Genomic DNA, 22,384 nt, shown 5'->3' with positions numbered 1-22,384 from the left:
CTTTTCCCAGAGCACAACGGGCACCCACTTTCGTACTAATAGGCACCCCACGTATTACCGTTTTAAAGGCCTCCCACTCCATCTGCCATGAGCTAGCGGTATCTGCGTTTTTAACGAAATAATTAGTGATGGCTGTGGATAGTGGGCTGTGGAATAACAGAATCTTCTAGGAGTAAAGGCTGTAGTCTCCATGTGGGAACTCGTGTGGAAATATTCCCCCAGGAGAATGTAATCTCCAGTTGGTTGTGATCGGACAATGTTTTCCCTAGATATGTAGTATTGTCCACGGTAGCAAGTAAATGCAATGAGCAGAACACTATTTATATGAGTATGCAACATGTGGGGAGTTGAATAGAATGTGTACTCCTCGCTATCAGTATTGCGTGCACACCATGCATCACACATGGTCCACCCCTCCGCTCAGCCTTTTAATGTCTTTGCCAGTTTCTTACAACTGGCGCCCTGTAATGGTGGGTGGGAGCAGTCCAATTCCACATCCAGTACTGCATTGAAGTCCCCTCCAATGATCCAGGGGTACCCATCCCACCCCACCACCGCTGTGTTAAGTGTCCCTAGAAATTTGTCTTGTTCTGTGTTCGGGGCATAAATACTACCCAGTACTACGTGCTCCCCGTTTAATGTACCATGGAGCAACACGTACCTGCCATTTGTGTTAATTCTCTGTTTGAGAACTACAAAAGGGGTGCCATTCCTAATCCATATTGCAGTTCCACGGGCAAATGCAGAGGGAGACATGTATAATAACTGCCCTTCCCATTTCTTCTTTAATTTAACGGCCTCAGAATTGGTAAGATGTGTCTCTTGGAGAAAGACAATTTGGGTTTTCCTCCTATTGAGTTGGGCATATATTCTTTGTCTCTTGTGCACAGACCCTATTCCTCTAACGTTCGAGGTCACGCACAAATATTTACCAGTCATAGCCATGTGGCATTGGGTGATGTGATATTCGGAACATTCCCATATCTGTGTGCTGACTGGTTAAGGATACAACTATGAATGAGTCTGCCCATACATGTCCCCTAATAACTCCCAATACAAGGTTCACCCATAAAACGATAGAGGACCAAACAAGAAAAACAAGTTCAACTTGAACACTTCGTATCTTATAACATTGTGCAGTTGCCATGGGGCAGGTGGCTACCATCATTTACTGGATGTGTATTGGTGCAATACACCTGATAACAACTCCAGTGGCCGAGCTCAGGACCTATCATTGTACAATTACAATCTACACTGCGACCATCCACATACATATGTTATACCAATTATACTCATCTGTACGACGAGGGACATGCTGATAATAACCCTGCTCTTTCAGCCCACATAGTCAATTGCAGTCGGTGGGCTAATTGAAGGGAATAGAACCATACTGTTCTCAGAGTCTGTGCGTAGGTTCATGTCTTCTGACGAGTCAATCGAGTCAGCTACTGATATCGCATCTTGGTCGTCCAACACCGCCGCCACTAGTATTGCTGATTGCTGGCTCTTTAACTTCTGCTCTGGAGAGGGGTTTGTTTTGGTAGCAGGACAAGCCTTCCGACCTCTGCCTATTCTGTTTCTCCCAGACCTCTGAGTTTTATACGGCTTCTGCTGCCGCATTTGCGATGATCCTTGTGATGCATCCAGCGACAGCGTGACCTCCGCCAATTCCGCCGCTTCTTCCGGGCTATCGAAAAAGTGGGCCTTCTGTTCATAAAGAACCTTCAAGCGGGTGGGAAACAATAGAGCGTATTTCAAATTATGAGCCTTGAGTGTTTTTTTAACATCCTAAAATTTGTCTCTCAGTCGTTGGACTGCCACTGTGAAGTCCGGATATAGTGAGATGCTTTTACTTTCAAAGTGAATTGGAGCTTTTTCTCTGGCAGCGCATAACAGCGTGTCACGGTCCTTATAGTTCAAGATACGCGCTATGATGGGTCTGGGCGGCACGCCGGGAACAGGTGGTCAAGACGTTTTCTGTGCGCTCTCTCTACACTGTTTAAATCCGTAAGGCCTTCCGGTGCAATATTGTTGCGCAACCATTGTTCTATGAATTGGGTAGGGTTCGAGCCTTCGCTGCGTTCTGGTATGCCTAGTATCCGCACATTATTGCGCCGAGACCACCCCTCGGTGTCGTCCACTCTGTCCTGCAATCCTGCAAGTTGACGCCGTAGCTGTTCAAGTTGTGTCATATGGGCCTTGTGTTGTGGCAATATCTCTTCTAGCAGCAATTTTGTTACTTTTCACTGTTTCTGCCATTTTGGTCTGATACGCTTTTAATAGCGTGAAGCTTTTGGCTATCGCCCTCACCTGTTGTTCAATTGCTGCTCCAGAGTTACGCACTTCCTTGAGAATCAAATCCAGTTTGTCTACTGGATTCCCAGGCGCTGTTGGCGGGACAAAATCCGGGCTAGAGGTTTGTAATGGGTCATTCTGCATAGTGTTGTCAGTCCCTCCAGAAGTGAGGGGTTCCATTTGTTTTCCTGCGGTGCGTCCCATCCCCCAGCGCAGCACAAGCTTCAATCTGTTCTTGCACTGGGCCGACTCGTAACACACTACGCGCTAGTAACTACGCACTGTCTCTAGCGTGGATTTCCACCGCACCCTACTGGTCCCATCACTCTGTGTTTCCTGCTTGCAACATGCGATTATGGCCAGTCCTCACCTTCAGTCAGCGACTAGCAAAGCCCACGCTGCTATGTACTCCGAATGTAAATGTTCTGCGCTGGTTTTGGGGCCCAACGTGGCAGCATAAGGGATCTTATGTCCCTCCACGGTATACTAGTACACAGTCAGTTATAACTGATTTCAGGGCCGCCCCACGTCTGATGCCCCGATTCTCAGTCCGATGCCGTGAGTCTGCCGCAACAGCCGTTACATGCCGCCCGCTACTTTTCAGGCATTTCAGAAGCCAATCGCTTCCCGGGGTGTCAGGCGCCACTACCGCAGGGGTATTGTGCGTAGTTTGGCTCTTCGGTTACACTGCAGCTTGCCGGGCATTCAATTCTCGGCCTCCATTGCCCCCACAGCCCGCCGCACTGGTTCCTGTTGCTCCCGTATCCCTGTACCTTGAGTTTGCAGGCAATGGCCACCGGTCTCGCCGGTCCGCTGTTTTCAGGCACCTTAGAAGCCGATGACTGTCCGGACCCGCTCCCGCAGGTATGTAGCACTTTCTCCGGCCTTGCAATGACTCCTCCGGGTCCAGGGTGCGATCCTTATGGTGTCCGTTATCCTTGTGGTATAGGCCGCAGCATATTCCTCCGGAGCCCATACAAAGGTCGATTTTCTTTCCCTTCCGCTATGTAGCCCAGTGGCACAGGAGTCAGCTTCAGCTAGTTTTGAGTGCAGATGTCCAAGCATTGGCAGAGTAGCAGATAGGATTCAGGGCCCGGCTCGCAGCTCATCTAAACCACGTCTGCCCTGCTTGACGGTTAGCCACGCCCTCCTGATTTGTTACTTCTTTGTGCACTGCTTAATGCAGCACACATAGAAGTAGCAAATCATCATTATTTAATGATTGTTTATGGGCAGGAAGAGACACCTTCCTGCACATAAACAATCATTAATGGCATTTCTCTTTCTATGTGTTCTGCAGAATGCAGCACACACAGAAAAAGCAAAAACAAGGAGAAATAAAAGATCAAGTAGTGGAGGGCGTCTTTTTTTTCTTATAATGTTGCTAAATTATGGAACTGCCTTCCTCCCCAGATTCGTCTTGAGGCTAATTATCTGACCTTTCGAAAACAAATTAAAACCTTTCTGTTTCCCTAACACTGCTTGAAGTTTTTGAGAGCACTGCTAGCAGCGCTGGGATGCCTACGGGTAACCATGCGCTTAAGAAATACAGATTTGTTCATTCATTTCTCCCCATTTTGTCATTCACATCATGCCCTTGGATGGCTATTGTTTTTGGCGCTGCCTCAGATTTACACCTCCTTGTAAATCTCGGACAGCATCAAAAGCAATGGGTGTGGGAGTGGAACACCCACAGCAACACCCTTTGCACACCCCTTTCACACGAAGTGATGCGTGTAAAGGGGCCTTATTTAAGGCAGTGTTACGCCATATAAAGTGGCTTGATGCCACGTTGTAAATATGGAGAAGGGCATATCACCAACAGAACATCGCTAAAAGTGACATTCTGGTGGTGATCCCCTTGTAAATATGCCCCTGGGTTTCTCTTGCCACCATATGGGAGGCCCTGTATCCTTTAAAGAGTGATTGACAATGCCAGGGTGTATAAAACAGTAAACTAGTATGTGGCTTGAGCTGCATGGTGATTGGTTGTGTAATTACATTGTAAGTGTGATACAGGGACTATAATTTGTTTTCAATCGCTGGCATACAGCAAGCTGCAGGCTATGATTTCAGACCCCTGATCAATAACAGAGTGCAAGTGTGTTAGCAATCTATACAACACAAATAGTGCATGTGTGATAGACTGAGCATAGCCTACCGATCATTCAAACAGGCAGCTTTTTTTTCTTGTCACTATAAGGTTCTGGTACTGTGGTGCTAAAGCAGTTCTGCTCAACTTCAGAATATTAGAGTAAAACTGGAACAAGTCTAATGATTCACTGCATGAACCCCCATGAAGTGAGTCATCTCGGTTTTAGAGCATGCGGCTGGAGTATCTCAACAAAGTCACTATGGAAATATATGCTTTGTAAAGTGCCCAACGACTCCCAAAGTGATCTTTTGATACTGATGGCAAGGTGTATTGTTAATTAACTCAGGGGTACTCATTTTATCGACTTAGGAAAAAGATAAGCAAGGGCAAAAGTTAGTTTACAATGGCATAATTTCAAAAACTGTCCTGCATTTCACATCAGACTTGTTCCACAAAATGCCAAAATTACAGTATTACACCATGTTGCTTATTCGGTTTTCATTTATTTAAAAATGTGATTGTGTGAGCACGATATCAATGTGAATTAATAGAACATGAGTAGCTGTTCATGTCACATGCAGTATTTCACTTTTCTTTTTTAGTGTCAAATGGGCCCTCAAAATGAATGTAAAGAAGTATTTCATGCTAAAAATAGCACAAAATGCCGCCTCAGCATTTTGCATAATTTCTGTAAAAAAAAACTGTTGGGACGGAAAAGTCCTCTGCATGGTAATGAACTTGTACGCCTACCCTGAGTGCCCAACTGTACTGTTGTCTGGATCCCTACTGCTGATTTTTGTTGTCATACGCAAACACTGATCATACGTGCGTGCCATGACATAGGCCAGTCTCACTGATTGGGGTCTTGTTGGACTTGGGGTGCCCAAAGAGCTACCCTCATTGTGTTGGAAGGCTACCGCCTTCACCAGGAGTTAAGCAGTGCAAGCGTGGTAGTGGCAGTAGTAGTGAACAGGTACATTTTACCCTGTCACAGGTTCAAGCACCTTTTTAAAAGTTTTGCAGCTGTGTGTTTAACTCATGCTTACTCTACATCAGAGTGGTGACTCCGCACTGGGTATATCTGGTCGGCGAATCTGGAGGAAGCTGATGCCACATACAGAGAATGGATTAACAAATCATTAGACCAGCAGATTCCCATAATACTATCTAAATCTAAACGCGGACAATCTCACCTCTGGTACTCAGAGACACTTGCTGAACAAAAAAAGCAATGTAAGCTGCTCGAACGTGCTTGGAGAAAATCTTATGATCCCCAAGCCAAAATTACATTCAGGACTGCTACAAAAATATATCACAAACTAATAAAAATAGCTAAAGCTAGATACTATACCAACATGATTCTGTCAAGCACAAATCAATCAAAAACAATATTCTCCATGATTAAAGAAATGACTAAACTTCCTGAAGGACCTAGTAATATGATTACGTCCAATGCGCACTGTAACGAGATTGCCACCTTCTTTATAAATAAAGTAGAGGGTATTTATAAATCCTTCCCCTCAAACGTTGCAAGCTCCGACTCTTCCACAGCTGAGTCACTACAAGATCTCCCATACTCTCTCGACACCCTCCCACCGATTTCTGCAGATCAGATGGATAGACTAACTGTTAAAATCAAATCCGGTTCCCCTGAGGATCCTGTAAAACCCGAAATGGCGCGACTTCATAAGGATCCGATTTTGTCAGAAGGTCGGAATTTGATCAATAAAACCCTGGAATCTACCACAATACCTAGATCCTGGAAGCACGCTAAGGTCGTCCCTCTATTAAAAAAACCTACTCTAGATCCTTCCAAGCCGGAAAATTTCCGACCAATATCCTTGCTACCTTACCTATCCAAGATAGCGGAATCCCATGTAAACTCCACTCTGATCAACTATCTAAAAGCCAATGGTATTTTAGATGACTCTCAAAATGGCTTCCGAGCGAATCATAGTACCGAATCGGCCCTGCTAGCCGTTACGGAACAACTGAGGGAGGTGCAAGACCGAGGTGGCACAGCAGCGCTGGTTTTGTTAGACCTGAGTGCAGCATTCGACACGGTCTCCCATGAGATCCTCTTAAGAAGACTGTGGGAGATCGGGGTCCGAGATGGAGCCCTAGAGTGGTTCGCTTCATTTTTGAAGGACCGCTCCTTCCAGGTGCATGCTCCACCGTATAAATCAGGAAGGTTCCCACTGGGTCATGGCGTCCCCCAGGGGTCCGCACTTAGCCCCACGTTATTTAATGTGTACGTCCGCCCCCTAGCCGTCTTGGCTAGAGCCCAAAACATCAAATTAACATCCTATGCGGACGACACACAGTTCATCTTCTCCTTCTCCAGTGACACCAATGCCGACAAAATTAAATTCCAAGAAGATCTATCGGACATTGCATACTGGATGACTGAAAATCGTCTCCAGCTTAATTCATCTAAGACCGAGGTGCTACTGGTTGGAAAGGAGACCCTAAAATGGGACGACAAGTGGTGGCCATCTGCATTAGGGCCTGCACCCACCCCTAAGAAGGAAGTTAAAAACTTGGATATCATGGTCGATAATCGACTAGACCTTGACTCCCACGCCAAAAAAGTAGCAGGTCTGTGCTACGGCCGTTTACGGTCTCTGAGACCCATTCTGGGTTTCTTCAATCCCCAAGTCCGTCAGACGATCATTCAGGCTATGGTGCTGTCAAACATCGACTACTGCAATGTCCTCATGCTGGGCTCCAATCAATCCACAATTCATAGACTTCAAAGAGCTCAGAATGCGGCCGCACGTAGTCTGTTTGGACTGCCCAAAAATTGTCATATCTCTCCTATTCTTCATCATTTGCATTGGCTGCCTGTAAAGCAGAGTATTCAATTCAAGGCACTTTGCCTTATCCATAAAATTTTGTATTCCTCGGGCCCTAAAATTCTGCAGAATTTGGGTTCTCTATATGTCCCCACCCGGGCTCTTCGTTCTGCTGATTTGACTCTGGCCCACATTCCTATGATCAGGAGGTGCAGAGCCGGAGGCCGATCTTTTAGATATTTGGCCCCGAAATTGTGGAACGCAATCCCACTTGAAGCTCGTGTTATCACAAATCATTTGGCTTTCAGAAAGAAAATTAAGACCTGGCTATTTTCCATTCTTTAGGCCCGACTTTCTGGAGCTCTTCCTACACCTGGTTTGGCTGCTGCGTACCTGGTTGTCTGCAAGCGCTGGGATGCCCCGTTGCTGGGGTAGCCATGCGCTATATAAGCTACCATAACATAACATAACATAACTCCCTTGTATTCTGCAAGATGGAAGAGCAGGATAACTTGCTTCAGTTCAGGGAAGTGCAAGCTGATGTACATTGGGAGCAATGAATGTTGTGTATCTGGAAGGACGGGGTGATTGGCAGTAAGGGGCACAGACGGATATACATTGGAGGACATAGGGTGATGTGGAGCAGTGAGCACATGCTGATGTGCACATGCTTAACGTCCACTGGTAGATGAGCACGTGGTGATATCAGAGCCTTCTGCAGAACAAAATACATGGGTGTTGGTCTGTGAACATGGAGCCTGTGTGCACGCTTGTGTGCATGAGTATCTATATATATATATGTTGATCAGCAGCATGCATGATAACCTTCTCTCATTGACAGGAAAGACTCCCCGCCATCCATGACATTTATTAGATTTTAACAGAGAAGAGATTTTAGCTTTAGGTGTTTGTAAGATCTGTTAGACCTGGCACATTGGCGTGAGTCTCCCTTCCATTTTTCGCTGTGCCTCATGTATTTTTTGCTGGTGTTAGTTGCTCAGGGCACTGTGCCACTGCTGTCCAGTGCCACAGTGCAAGTGCTCCCTATTGTAAATTCATGTATAATTTGTGATTCCATGATTGGTTGGTTTGGTTTACTTGTCAGACCCTAGTACAGTGCACCAGGAGTGCCCAGGGCTTGTAATCCAAATACTGCTGGTGGGCTTGCAGCACTGGTTGTGCCACCCACAGAAGCAGCCTGTAAACATGTGTCTAAGGTCTGCCATTGCAGAGCCTGCGTGCAGTCTGGTACTGTCATGCTGACTGGGCAAGTGCACCCACTTGCCAGTCCCTAAACCTTCCCTTTTCTTCATATCAGACACCCCTATGGTAGGCCCAAGGGCAGGGTGCATTGTAAGGATAAGGTAGGACATGCCCTGATGTGTGTGGCATGTTCTAATAGTGAATTACAGCCATTTTAGTTTTTCTCTATTGCAAGGCTACCTGTTCTCCATAGGCTAGAATGGGCAGTTTGGTTATTACATTTTATAATCCTAACTGACTCAGAGAGCATGGTAGAAATTCGAATTTAGTATGCCTGAACTCAGGATAATAAATTACATCTTTTAGTGAAGTTGGTTTTAACATTCTGTGTTTGAAAATGCCACTTTTAGAAAGTAGGCATTTTCTTGTCTAACCATTCAAACCTGCCTCTGCTAGGCTGTGTGTATTCCTTTGTCTGGAGTTTGAGTGACAGGGCTGGGGAATTCCAGGAGACAGGGTGAGGTGTCCCAGTGGTGAATAGAGAGATCTGTATCCAGATGGGTGGGAGGAGTTGCACCTGGGACCTGAATAGGGCTGTGTCTGCCTTCCACAATGCTGGCTCCACCTCCTGGGGAGCGGCTGATGTCTCTGCCCTGCACTGTGAATGAAGAGAAGAAATTCTGTCAACAAAGTGCTCCAGAGCCGTACTTGCCTTCCACAATGCTGGCTCCACCTCCTGTGGGGCGTCTAATGTTTCTGCCCTGCACTGTGAAAGGAAAGGAGAAGTCTGGTAAACAGAGTGCTCAGGAACTGGTTTGGACTGGGCAAAGGCCCCTCTGCCGTCAGAGGACAAAGGATTTCTGGGTATAAATATTGGGACCCTGATCCCAAGAAATTAGATCACTTTGGGAAAACAAGAAGAACCTCTGCTGAGGGAAGAACCAGAAGAAGCTGAGGAGGAAACTATCCCTGACCTGGGGGATTGGCCTGCAGTGGTTGCCTTACTGCCAAAGAGAGGAGAAAGGAACGTTGTGTGTACTTTTGCACAACTTGTGAAGGATCTCCAAGGACTTGGAAAAGAGCTTGCCTCCTGCTGAAGTCTCAGGAACAACAGACTTCACCCCTCAGCTCCCCAGAGGTTTTTGGAAGTGCCTGCTGCTGTTGTTGGGCCTTCTGAGGGACTGCTTGTCGCAAGGAGCTGGAAGCGTGACTCAAGAAGGAGAAGCATGCCGCTGTCGGAGCTGTTGTCGTCGCATCTCGTAAAGTGTGTCGCCGCATCAGCATCGCATCGAGCGGAAGCGTCTCGCATCATCCAGGAAGTGTCTCGCAACGCCGAAGAAGCGTGTCGCCATCGTAGTTGATGCATTGCACCGCATCAAGAGAAGAGTCTCGCATCGAGAAAGAAGCGTGTCGCCATCGCAGCCATCGTAGTTGTCGCATTGCACCGCATCAAGAAAAGCGCCTTGCATCCACGGAGAAGCGTGCCGCCGTCGGAGCTGTTGTCGTCGCATTGCATAAAGGGGTTTTTGCCGCTGCAGCACCGCATCGAGCGGAAGCGTCTCGCAAACGTCGGAGAAGAGTGCCGCTGCCAAGACCGCTGTCGTTGCATCGCGTAAAGTGTGTCGCCGCTGCAGCTGAAGCATCGAGTCGAGTCTTCTCGCAACATCGGAGAAGCGTGCCGCATCTGGAAGATCTTCACGTCTTTATTTATTTGCACCAAAATCTTCATCGCATCAACATCATTGCAACACTTTCGTTGCCCTGCGTGTCGCATCTAAAAGGTACATTGACTTAAAGTGTCACATTTAAGAACTTAAGAGAATTAAGCAAAATCCTACCATCTAAAGTAACAGTATTGTGTGTTTTTGTCGTTTACTGGTCTTGTGATAAATCTATATAAAGAATACTTATTTTTAATATAAAACCTGTGTGGTGTCCATTTGTAGTGTTGTCACTTGGTTACTGTATGTGTTCACAAATGCTTTACCCACTGCCTCTGAGATAAGCCTGTCTGCTCGTGCCAAGCTACCAAGGGGGTGAGCAGGGGTTATTTTAGGAGTGTACCCCCTTACACTGACTAGAGGAGAGGGTCCCTATTTGTCACAAGTGCATACCTGTGCCAACTAGGGACCCCCAAGTCTAACAAGATCTAAATTCATGGATGGACAGAGGGACCTCTAACTTTAAACCAACACTACCCTTTACCAGTATTTCATTCTTTCAAAACAACGGGTCTATCCTTTAGAAACAATGACTATTGAAGGTTTTTAAATACCACTTCCAGCTCCAGAAGAAATTGCTACCAGAGGGAGTCTACATACAGCCACATGGGCACACATTGATTAGACTGTTGGCAGGTGTGCATAGGGCCTGTATCTGTTAGTCTGTCTGCATGGGGGTATTCATGACTATACATACTGATTCTGTCCATACAGGGGTCTTTATATCTGTGTGCGTGGTTGTCCATATTTTTCTGTGTGTAAGTGTCTATATCTGGAGTCTCTAGAGCTAGTTGTACGGAGGTTTCTTGCGGGATAGGAAAGTAAAATTAAAAGATGTCAGGCGTGGCTCTTGCTCAAGCTGGCATAACATATTGAGCTACGGCCCAGACCCCAACCCACCAGCCTGACTGGGATCCTCTTGCTGTCTAAGATGCCTGCCTGACTGTGTTATGGCAGAGCTGGTTGAAGTATACTATTTACATGAGATCAGTGGAGTGAGTGAGGTTTTCATAAGGCCTGTGTACATATACACTGTCCTTCCATCATTGTCTTGTAGTTCTGGCTCTTTAATGAGCCTGTCTACATGCTGAAATGCGATGTGCACATGTCTTGCACCTTTAATAGAAACATAGTGCACATACACAGCCCAACTTAAACATGCCAACACTTTCAATGGTTTCACAACAGAGGGTCAGTGACAGCATTTTCTTTTATTTGTTTGGTTTTAGATGTGCTATTTAAAAAAACAAAAAACACAGCTGTTACATAGAAAACTGATGCCGTGGGACTGCCCTAACCACATATTAGGTGCCCCCCCCTTTGTGGGCTCTTGTCAATGGCCCATTTTGACTATGCTTTAAAACATAATTGACTCCTCAACTATCCCAGTCTTTGCTGGACAGATAAGAGAGGCCCAGAAGCAGTGTGTTCACGCTGCATGTCATTCTGCTGCCTGCATACAGTGCCCTCACCAATGGTAGTGAGGCTCCAGGAGAGGTAGTTCTTATGATTCATAAGTCAATATTACTATCATTCAGTGCACCCGGGTATGCACAACAGCCTCAGCCCAGCCCCCCCTTGCTTCTGTCTATCGCTCTGCCTCAGTCTCTTACTCTGGTGACAGAAACGGTTCTTTCAGTTTCAGTATTGGTAATGCTGGCAGAGTTGAGGCCGCATATCATTTGCACCGTCTCAAATGTCAAGCTTATCCATATATTTATTAAATAACAGAAACTGAAAGGTTGGGGCTTTCAGTTGAAGGGCCAGAGCACATTATGGCCCTGGCAGGGCACCACTCACCCCTCCGCCCCCCATGGCTACGGCCCTGCCTGAGTCCCTCTGCTGTGGGCCTTGCTCTGCCAAGTGGTGCCAAATCCAGTCCTGGGACCTTAGAAGTGAGTTTTTGTGCCACAACCAGGAAACCGATGTGTCGACTCCAAAGTGTCAATATGGAACCGGTGCATCCCTGGAAAACTGACGCATCGCCACTGCGTGCACCAAAGTCGTGGACACCGTTCACCAAGTGCACAACGTCACAACCTCAACTTTCAACTAAGCCCGACTTTGCCGCAGCACCTCTGATGAACCACTGCTGCATGAGTCTCGGACACCGCATACCGAGATTCGTAGTGTACCATCCCGACTCTGACCCATTCCAGGCTCTGCAAGTCTTTCGACCAATGCATCGCCTTCACTTCAGCCCAGCGGTTCGACTACGACACAACGAAATTGATGCACACCGCGCTCTTGACATTGACATATCACTGTTGCTGAACCGCCTTCGGAAACCAAAGCCTCACACATCCAACTGATGCATCACCTCCTTTGCGCAACATATCGTCCCCGGATGCCAACGCCTCAACAACCTTGCACTTCCTCCAGCATCCGACATATCACAAACCATAATAAAATAACACCAAAACAAATGAAATCCTATCACTATACCCAGATTCTTTTTAAGTGTTTAGTGAAATCTAGCACCTAAAAGATCAAAATGTCAACTGTGTGTATCTGGTTGCGTGAGACCGTGACAGAGTCAAAAGTTAAGGTTGACCACAATGGAGCACAAGTCAGATACACAAGGTGGATTGGGCCTGGTCTTGGCTGAACTTCAGACTGAAGTACATTTTTGAAGAAAAAGTCCAGGAGAAGGTAGAGTGCAGCGGGGCAAGGCAGCAGGCTGCATCCAAAGAGGAGTCATCATCAACGGGAAGCACTGGATGAAGTCTCAGTGAAGCCATTGACAACAGCATGAAAAAGCTCTGAGCAGAAATAGAAGGATTTCCAGGATGAGGAGTCTGTCGTTATCAATGGGGAGCTGGTCACCATCGAGCCCGGTAAAGGTTTTTACCTTCAAACTTCAGCAACTTTTTAACAGCCAAAAACCTCCAGCGGGACACAGCTCCAAGCTGTAGCAGAAGAGGGCTCCATGAAGCCAGACACTGTCACTGAGAGATCTTGGTGAACAGGATTTGCTGCTGCGTAGAATAATGTAGCAGAGCTACTGCAATGTCAAACCAACTGGCACTGCACCTTGGGTGGATCGACTGTCAGGTAGCTCTTTGTCTTCTTCAGTTCTTCTGGTACATTCTGTGATCTCTAACACCACTTTCAAGAGTACAGGACCTGGAAGCCACCACTTGGTGGGTGGGGACTAAAATTCACTCCAGCAAAGAAGAGGTGCTGAGTTCAAGGTCTCTGGAGCTTTTTATGCCCCTGTAGTTCACACAGAAGGGCAGCCAACTATCCCTTGGACTCATGTCTGGTGGTCCTGTGTTCATGAAGATAGTCCAGTTCTCCTTCAACTTACAAATATACAACAATATCTCAACCGGATTCATTGAAAATAATTAGGCTTGTATATGCAAGACATTACAATAGAAGAACAAAGGTGAGAGACTCCAAATTATTTGCTGAATGTGCTCTTAGGTATCATATATTTAGAAGATTGGAATATACATAACAGTTATGACAGCACTGTTAAGCATGTATGCAGTGGCAACCCAAAGGAAGTGCACATTGTGCTCGTGATAGAACATGACAGCGCAAGTGACAACGTGAGAAAAACACAGCGCAGGGCGCAAGGTGAAGAGTAAACTATCATATATACAGAATTATTGGTTCACATCATGATTATTTCGTAAAGATAGGCTATGATTTTCAGCGATTCCGAGAACCAAAGTATGGTGTGCGCCAAAAGATTTTTGCTGATGTGGGAGGGTCGATGGCGTTTCGATCCTTTCAAGTTAGGATCATCATCAGGACCGGGTAGCCAATTGATGAGTGCTGTGGCATGAAGAGATCAGTGCACGCGGGAAGAAGGACCGATTTAGGATGCCAGGAAGGCGTCGTAGGACGTCAGCTGTGTAGGGCTGATCGTATGAGTGAAATCATCCAGTGGAGGAGTGAGGGGTTGTTTGGAAATTGAATATTCGCTGCAGGGTCAGAGCCCCGATCCGCTGCACAGGAACCGGGAGGAGTCCTCGGTGGGGCGTTCAGAGCGAGGGAATGAATCCAAGAAAATCCAGGGAACGAGTATCGCCGGGCCACCACGGACGTGTGCGGGTTTCAGCCGGTGTCTCCTTCAAGCATCAAGGCAGGCCTCTCGAAGCAGGGAAGTCCTCTGGTGAGCAAGGCATTCCTCAAGCAGCAGGGCAGTCCTCTGGTAGCAGCAGAACAGACCTTTAGGAACCGTAGAGAGGATGTGGCCTAACAGCTAGATCGGTTGACCTCAGAGTAGGAGAACCGGGTTCGAGCCTCGGCAGGGATGCTCAACATCCTGTGATTCTGGGCAAATCACTTAATCTCCCTGTGCCTAACAAAAATGAATGTGTCCTTCTGTAAGGCAACTAGTGCTCCTGTAAGAAGTCTGATACCTGTGGGTCTAGTTCATGCTATATAAAACTAAAAAAATAAAAAAGGCAGGCCTCAAGCAGCAGGGCAGTCCTCTAGGGGTCCAGGAAGTCATTCTGAAGTCTTCCACAAGTTCAGAAGTATAATAAAAAGGTGTTCTGGAGGTGCAATATTTATACCTAGAGCCAGCCTTTGAAGCTGGGGAATTTCCCATGCTACCGTCACATCTGGTTCTGGAAAGTTCTTCCCTTAACCTTCCAAGAAGTCTGGGGTGGAAAAAGGTCGGTGCCAGGTTCCCTGGTTTGTGTGCTGGAGGCAGCCCTTTGAACTGTAGGTGGGCAGGGAACAGCCAAGTCTGCCAACATCTAATCCCTTTTTGTCTCACTGGGTAGAATACACAAAGCCCAACAGCTCAGCTAATCGCAGTCACATGACCAGCCCATCCAAGAACCATGCATCAGGCGTTAGACTAACGCATTTTAGAGTGGTGGCCCGCATCACCGCACTGAAATACATTGTCACACATTTATAGCACCTCCAGAGCAAGCTGGAGCCGAGCGCTGCTAATTAAACTACACTGACAGAGTAAAGGCTTTTAGCTGACAGCAGCGCGTCTGCACTGCTTGCAGCAGGCTTGAAGGCTGAGTCAACTCGCTCAGCTGCCTACAAAGTATAACAAGATATTTACCCGACACTTTAGCGCAGCACCTCTGATTAACTCAGGACGTCACAAGCATAGTTGCCCAATCCCTGCTGCTGAGACAGCCTGCTGAGACAGCCTTGCAGGGTACACTGCGCGGGAAGCACACCTATAGGCTTCAGGCGCGCTATAGTTTATCTTTGGAAGCCTGCCTCACAGCTGGGAGCCTGCTTCCACTGCTGAAACTCCCACCGCATTATGCCTCGCAAGCCAGATGGGACTTAGGAGCGTAATGATCACCGGGACCGAATCCCAGCTGACTTGTGGCGGCCACCGGAGAGGTGGCCTGGTGCCTTAGCACTGCAGCCTGGCCCCCAGGTTAGTGATTTTCACAGCTTCAAAGCCTGGCAGCTTTCTGTAATGTAATTCCTTTCGTAATTCACATCTCTTTCTCTGATATCAAGGTATGAGGTCCTGTGTCTTTAATAAAGCTACCGATTCTTTTGGGCAAGGCTCCCTGATGTGATGGGCTCTGCTCTCCCAGCACGCAGCTCCGCCTCAGCTCTACCTGCTAGTGCCCCTGCCTCCCACGCAGGAGAGCACGGTTCGAGTCCCCAGGATTCCCCTTTCTACCTTTGACTTTGTCGTCAGGCATCTCACCTCACTTTTGCCTACTTTCTTTTTTCTTCGTATTGTACTTTTGTCGTGCCTTTGCCCTCATTCTTTGTTACTACCTTTCACTGTGCCTATTTTCGCCACTCCTGCAGCTTCCCTTTCCATTTTTTTCTGCTTCCAGTGGCCCCTCCCACTCCTGTCGCCCAGCTGTTCCTTGTCCTTCCCCTACCCCTACTTAATGGTGGCTGCTGTGCGGCTGCGCAGCGGGCACGCTACTAGCACACCGAAGGCATGCCAAAGGCAAGCCCGTCTGTGCCTGTCGGCGACCCGCCCGTGACCAGTGCCAGGAACCCTGGTCCTCCGGCCACCAGTGCTATGACTCAGCAACACTCCGCGCACTCAACCCCGGAAGAAACAACAACTGCCAGCTGTCATCACTGAACACCGCCCAAAACTAGTTCTCCTTCCGACACTGCCGCTGCTCCTTCACCCACCTCCAGATGCCCACAGCCACCACCAACCCACCGTACGCCAGCGCACCCAAACCCCTAAGCTGCATCCTCCTCAACATTCGCTGCCTGAACAGACACGCAGTAGAAATCTGGGACCCTCCTCAGAACCCTCTTGACCGTCGTCGTCTTCTTCACAGGAACTTGGGCCAATGCCAGCTCCGCACCCCACAGCCATCCCCAACGGATACAAGATCCAGAGGAAGGACTGCCCCAACCGCCCTGGAGGTGGACTGGCCATCGTACACATGAACTTCCTCCGACTCACCACATCCAGCACGAACGGCTCTACATTCCCCATGGACACATGCATTTCCAGATCCAGATCAACCCCAGAATGACTCTATGCGGCACCCTCACTTACAGACCTCCCGGATCACGCTCCATGTTCTCCACTACCATCGCAGACCTCATTGCACCCCACACCATCGCATCCACAGACTACGTATTCCTCGGAGACCCGAACTTCCACCTCGACAACCCCAGAGACCCCAACTCCACCGCCCTCCTGTACAACCTCAACAACATCGGACTGAGACATCTTGTTACCACCCACACCCACAAGGCATTTTCACTGGAGGACACAACTCTCGCTTCAGCCACACCACAAAACCCATCTGGAGGGACCACCGTTGCATCCACTTCTCCTTCTCCAAGCCCACCACACACAGACCTATACCTCGCCCCTCGTGCAGGAACTGGCGCAAGATCACCGAGGAGCAACTCAACTCTGCCCTCAACCACGCTCCTCTCCCAGCACAACCGACACCAACTCTGCAGCCGACGCACTCCATAGCTGGATCACAGAACTGTGCAGACAGTCCAAATAGCAGGACACTCAATGTGTCCTGCTATTTTTGTAATGTTCTATTTTGTAACATTTCTCTCATGTAACGTAACTGGTTCTATTGTACAGCGCTCTGACACCTTCGGGTAAAGTCCACGCTTTATAAAAATGCATTAAATAAATAAACTCTTGCTTCCCTTCGGAACTCCCACAGACAATACACCACGAAAGCCACCTGGTTCACCACTGACCTCCGAGAATCCAAGCGCATGTGCTGATGACTTGAGAAAGCTTGGAGGAACAGCAAAACCCCCAAAGCACGCTCCGCCTATGAAACCGCTATGACAGAAAACCACCAACTCATCAGAACCATAAAAAGGAACTTCATCCAAAACAAAATAGTCACCAACTTCCCCAACACTAATGAACTCTTCAGCATCATCTAAGAATCCAAACCCCACAGCGAATCCTCTAACGCCCCTCCCTCCCTGGACCTTTGCAACAAACTCAGCTCTACTTTCATATGAAAACTCTCGACAGTAACTTCGACGAGCAAACCCTAGACACTGACCCTACTCCTCCAACCAACACCGCAACCTAGCCCACCATCACCGCCTGGACCCAGGTCACCACAGAAGACACCGCGAAGACCATGAGAAGTATTCACACATGAGCACCCACCAACCCATGCCTAACCCCACATCTTCCACAGAGCCGCCTCCACCATTGCACCAGAACTACAACATACCATCAACTGCTCTCTCGAAACAGGCACTTTCCCTGACGACTGGAAACACACAGAGGTCAAGCCCCTCCTCATGTGCCCATCGTAGACCCAACGGACCTCAAGAACCTCTCTCCTCCCCATCACAGCCAAAGTTACGGAGAAGATCTTCAACAACCAGCTCACTAACTTCATAGAAGCCAACTCGATGCTTGATTCTTCCCAATCCGGATTCCACAGCAACCACAGCACTGAGACCGCCCTCCTAGCCACCACCGACGACATCTTACCCTCCTTGACCAGGGCCACACGGCAGCCCTCATCCTACTAGACCTCTCAGCAGCCTTCCACACTGTCTCCCACCGCACACTAACCGCCAGACTCCATGACACCGGCATCCGGGGAACTGTCCTCAACTGGATTTGCTCCTTCCTCACCGGACGAACCCAAAGAATCAGACTCCGACCCTTTCACTCTGAACCCAAAGAGATCAGCTGTGGAGTACCCCAAAGATCCTCATTCAGCCCCACACTCTTCAATATCTACATGGCCCCCCTCTCTACCATCGTCAGAAAACACGGACTCAGCAAAGTCTCCTACCCTGATGACACCCAGCTCATCTTCTCCCTCACCAACGAACCCGGCATCACCAGACACAGATTCCAGGACAGCATAAAAGACGTTGCTTCCTGGATGAGCAACAGCTGACTAAAGCTCAACTTAGAGAAAACAGAAGTCCTCATCCTCGGGTCCACCCCCTCAGCATGAGACAACACCTGGTGGCCCACCACCCTTGGCGAACCCCCCACACCCACAGACCACGCTCGCAACCTCGGCATCATACTCGACTCCTCTTGCACCATGCACCAACAGATCAACGCCATATCCTCCACATACTTCAACACCCTATGCATCCTCCACAAGACCTTCAAATGGATCCCACCCGAATCCAGAAGGATCGTCACCCACGCACTCATAACCATCAGACTTGACTATGGGAACGCCCTCTATGCCAGAATAAACAAATCTCTACTCCTCGAACTCCAGAAAATCCAGAACGCCACAGCTAGACTTCTCCTCAGCATCCTACGACAAGATCACACCACCCAACACCTATGAGAACTTCACTGGCTCCACATCCAAAAGAGAGTGACCTTCAAGCTCCTCACTCATGCCTACAAATCCCTCCACAACATCGGACTCCAATACCTCAATGAAAGAATCTCCTTCTACGCACCCAAGAGAAGCCTCTGATCCGCCGATCTTGCCCTCGCCGAAATACCACGCATTCGCAGAGCCAGAATGGGGGGAGGTGATCCTTCTCCTATCCTACATCGCAGCCAAGACCTGGAACAAACTCCCACTCAGCATCAGACAAGCCCCCACACTGCAAGCTTTCAGGAAGAGCCTCCAGACCTATATCTTTGGATGAGACAAAGCTGAGCGAATACCCACCCCCTGTGCCTTGAGACCCTCGCAGGTGAGTAGTGTGCTTCACAAACCCCTGATTGATTGATTGATTTTGATCACTGTGGTGTCACAATAAACTGAGGAGGCCTTGTGGGTGAGTCAAATAGAAGAAGAAGGAGGAGTCAGTGACAAGAGATCCCTTGGAGGGGGCGCAGTGCGTGCAACCTCTGCTTCCGAATCTCTGGTGTAATGTAGCACCTCTTCATTCCATCAGAGTAGGTGCTGTCAGGGCAGAGTGCATGATTCTGTAACCTAGTCTGGTGCCATTCGGTGGTCTAAAGGAACCCTTGCTCACCTCCGAGAGGCGAGAACCGCCACTGTGGAGGACTGGATCCCCGCAGCCTGGCTCCCCCTGACTAAAGGTTCCAGCAAAACTCGGGACCAGTCCATGCGTATCTGTAGGCCCCCAACACCAGAATCCCCGTGCAACCCCTAGAAAGGTGAGAGATGCCACAGATGTAGCAAGGGTTGCAAGCAGTTGCACCCACATGACATATCTGTGATGTTACATGTGCAGAAGGGAGAACGGCGTACTCCAATTAATAACATGGAGACCTAGCAGGAGATAAGTAGGTAATAAGGGTCCATGCACGAGCCATAATATGCTGAGTGAATTCTTTTTGAGAACAACGGATGCATATGCTTTAAGGAATCAAAGATTTAGCTTGAATGCATGGTGTCAGCAACATGTACAAATGGGCTCTCTCTGATGAGTGCACAAAGTGTGAAGCATCATGTTTCAATAATATTCCATGTCTTCTTGTCTTTAAAGCAACTTTTAATTATCACTGCTCGATCTGTTGTATCAAACATCTTCAGTAAGGTCTGGCTTTTTAGTCAAAAGTGCACAGAAAAGTTACACTACGTGTCCCCGAGTGCAACTTTATATTAGATAAGAAATGTCAGAAATGGCTGAAAATATAACACATTATAAGACAACTTTTGGAAAGCAGTTTACCTGTCTTGGTACAACTGAATGTTGCTCTAAAGCCATCAGCTCAGATCACACTCCCTGACCTTCACATGTGTGCACCCGGCTCCCGAACCCGCAATTGAAACCATCTAGTTAATCGAATTCAGCAATGCGGCTTTTGTTTGTACTTTTTTTTTTTAACTTATTTTTATTATAGTACTGCGTTATTTGACACAACAATTTGCACCTCATGCAGTTTACAATTCTCCTGATCTGCCCAACGGGTTTCCATCAAGACTGCATTTCGACATATGTGATGTATCTGGGTTTAATCACCCAGACCATGGATGTGTGCATCATCATACAATGTTATAAGAATATGAATTGCTGAAAACATAACTATTGCAACAAAGAAAAACAACAATTTGCAGCAGTGTCAAGTGACGGTATTTCTTTTCAAAGTATTTTTACCATATCTTTAGTGCATTTATTTGGAGCTGGAGTCTGTCCACAATTCAAAGTGAAAGGGTGTTAGGTCTTTGCAACCCCTCCAGCATGTACCCCCAGTTTTCAATAGCTTGTTCTGCATTCTCGTCTGTGCACACTGTTTTTAGATGGCGTTCTTCCGCCACACCCTACTCTCGCATGTCCGATAACCATTTGTCCAATCTTGGGGGGGAGAGTTTAAGTCCAATCTATTGCAATACGGTGCTTTGCTAAAACTATGCCTAGCAGTGCGAATTTGTATCTTGTATGCGTTCTTTTCTTTGGGGTCGGGCTTACCCCCAACAGGCAATGCTTAATGGATGCTTCTATATTAATGGCTGTGACAGTGCGTAATATCTGGATTACCTGGTGCTAATGCTGCTGCAGACGAATACACAAGCAGATCATATGTAAGAAAGTTGCTGGGTCTATACTAAATCGGGGACGGTTGGAGTGGCGTTCCATATTAAAACTGGCAAGTCTCGAGGAGTCAAGTAAGTGCGTTGCATATAGTGAAATTGAATATGTTTAAATCTGGCATTACTGGGCATCTCCCGCGCATGCACAAATACTTTTCTCCATTCTCCTTCCGGAAGGGGGACCGGAAGGTCCTCTCACCATCAGCCTTTTATTAATGTATCAACCATGCGGTCTTCTTTGAGGGCCTTGTAGCAACGGGAGATTAGGCCTTTAGTGGATCCTGGGTTGAGCATCAATGCCAGTGTATGTGACTCTATTGGCTCCTCTGGGAAAGAAGGCCATATTTTGTGAACTGTGCAAGATATTTTGGTATATTGAAGAAACTGACACTCAGGGATTTGATACCATTCTCTTGCTTCATCAAATGTCAAACATGTCCCATTTGCATATAAGCCTCCAGCCGACGTGCAATCCCCCTCGCACCATTTGGATATATCCATGACAGATTTGATTTGAGAGAATCCCTGCAACCATTGTATAGGGAACGAGTTTGGGTATGGTGCTCTGCGAATAACCAGAGTGACCGCGCGCTCCCAGAACACCGCCACCCGCCTGATTATATATGGACATGTATTAGGAACCTGCATGCCCATCATTAGGTGCCACGGGAGGTCTGAGCCTCTATGTTTGTCTGCTTGGAGCGCTTTTTCTATATTGTGCCCCTCCATACACCACTGTGCGGCATACTGTAATAGTAAATGTCCCAATGCCCCCATCTGCATGTCCAGTTTAAGCACATCTAATTTCAACCTGCTCCAGCCTTCAGCCCATACTAGCGATACCAGTAATTTATTTAATGTGGTAAACGTAGAGGTCGAGATATTGCAGAATGTATTTTGTAGCGCATATAGACACCGAGGTAGCATGACCATTCTGGCAAGTGCAACTCGTACCATAATAGAAATGGGGAGTCTGTTCGAAAGGCGGATTGACTCTTTCAGATTTGCAATAACTGCACCAATATTTAGTGCATATTGGTCTCGGGGACTATGTGTCACCTGCATGCCAAGGTATCTGAAATGGTTTGTTTCCCAGCTGAACTCTACCTTAGGAAGGCCTTACATTTCTTCCCGTGCTAAGGCGGCTAATGGAAAGATGACGGGTCTTCCGGCGGTTAATATGGAGCCCTGATACTTTTCCAAACAAATAAAGTACTTCTAGCAGGGCCGGTATAGCTTCTTCTGGAGAACAGATATACAGAAGTGCATTGTCTGCGTACAGTGAGATCACGTGTGTTCGCCCGTCAACAGTGATACCCCACCCCTCCATATTTCGCCGCAATCTAATGGCCAGAGCTT

Source organism: Triturus cristatus, chromosome 2_1 (genome assembly GCF_964204655.1).
Source record: "Triturus cristatus chromosome 2_1, aTriCri1.1, whole genome shotgun sequence".
Lineage (NCBI taxonomy): Eukaryota > Metazoa > Chordata > Amphibia > Caudata > Salamandridae > Triturus > Triturus cristatus.
The sequence above is the reverse complement of the archived record's forward strand: the minus strand, read 5'-3'. Positions refer to the sequence as shown.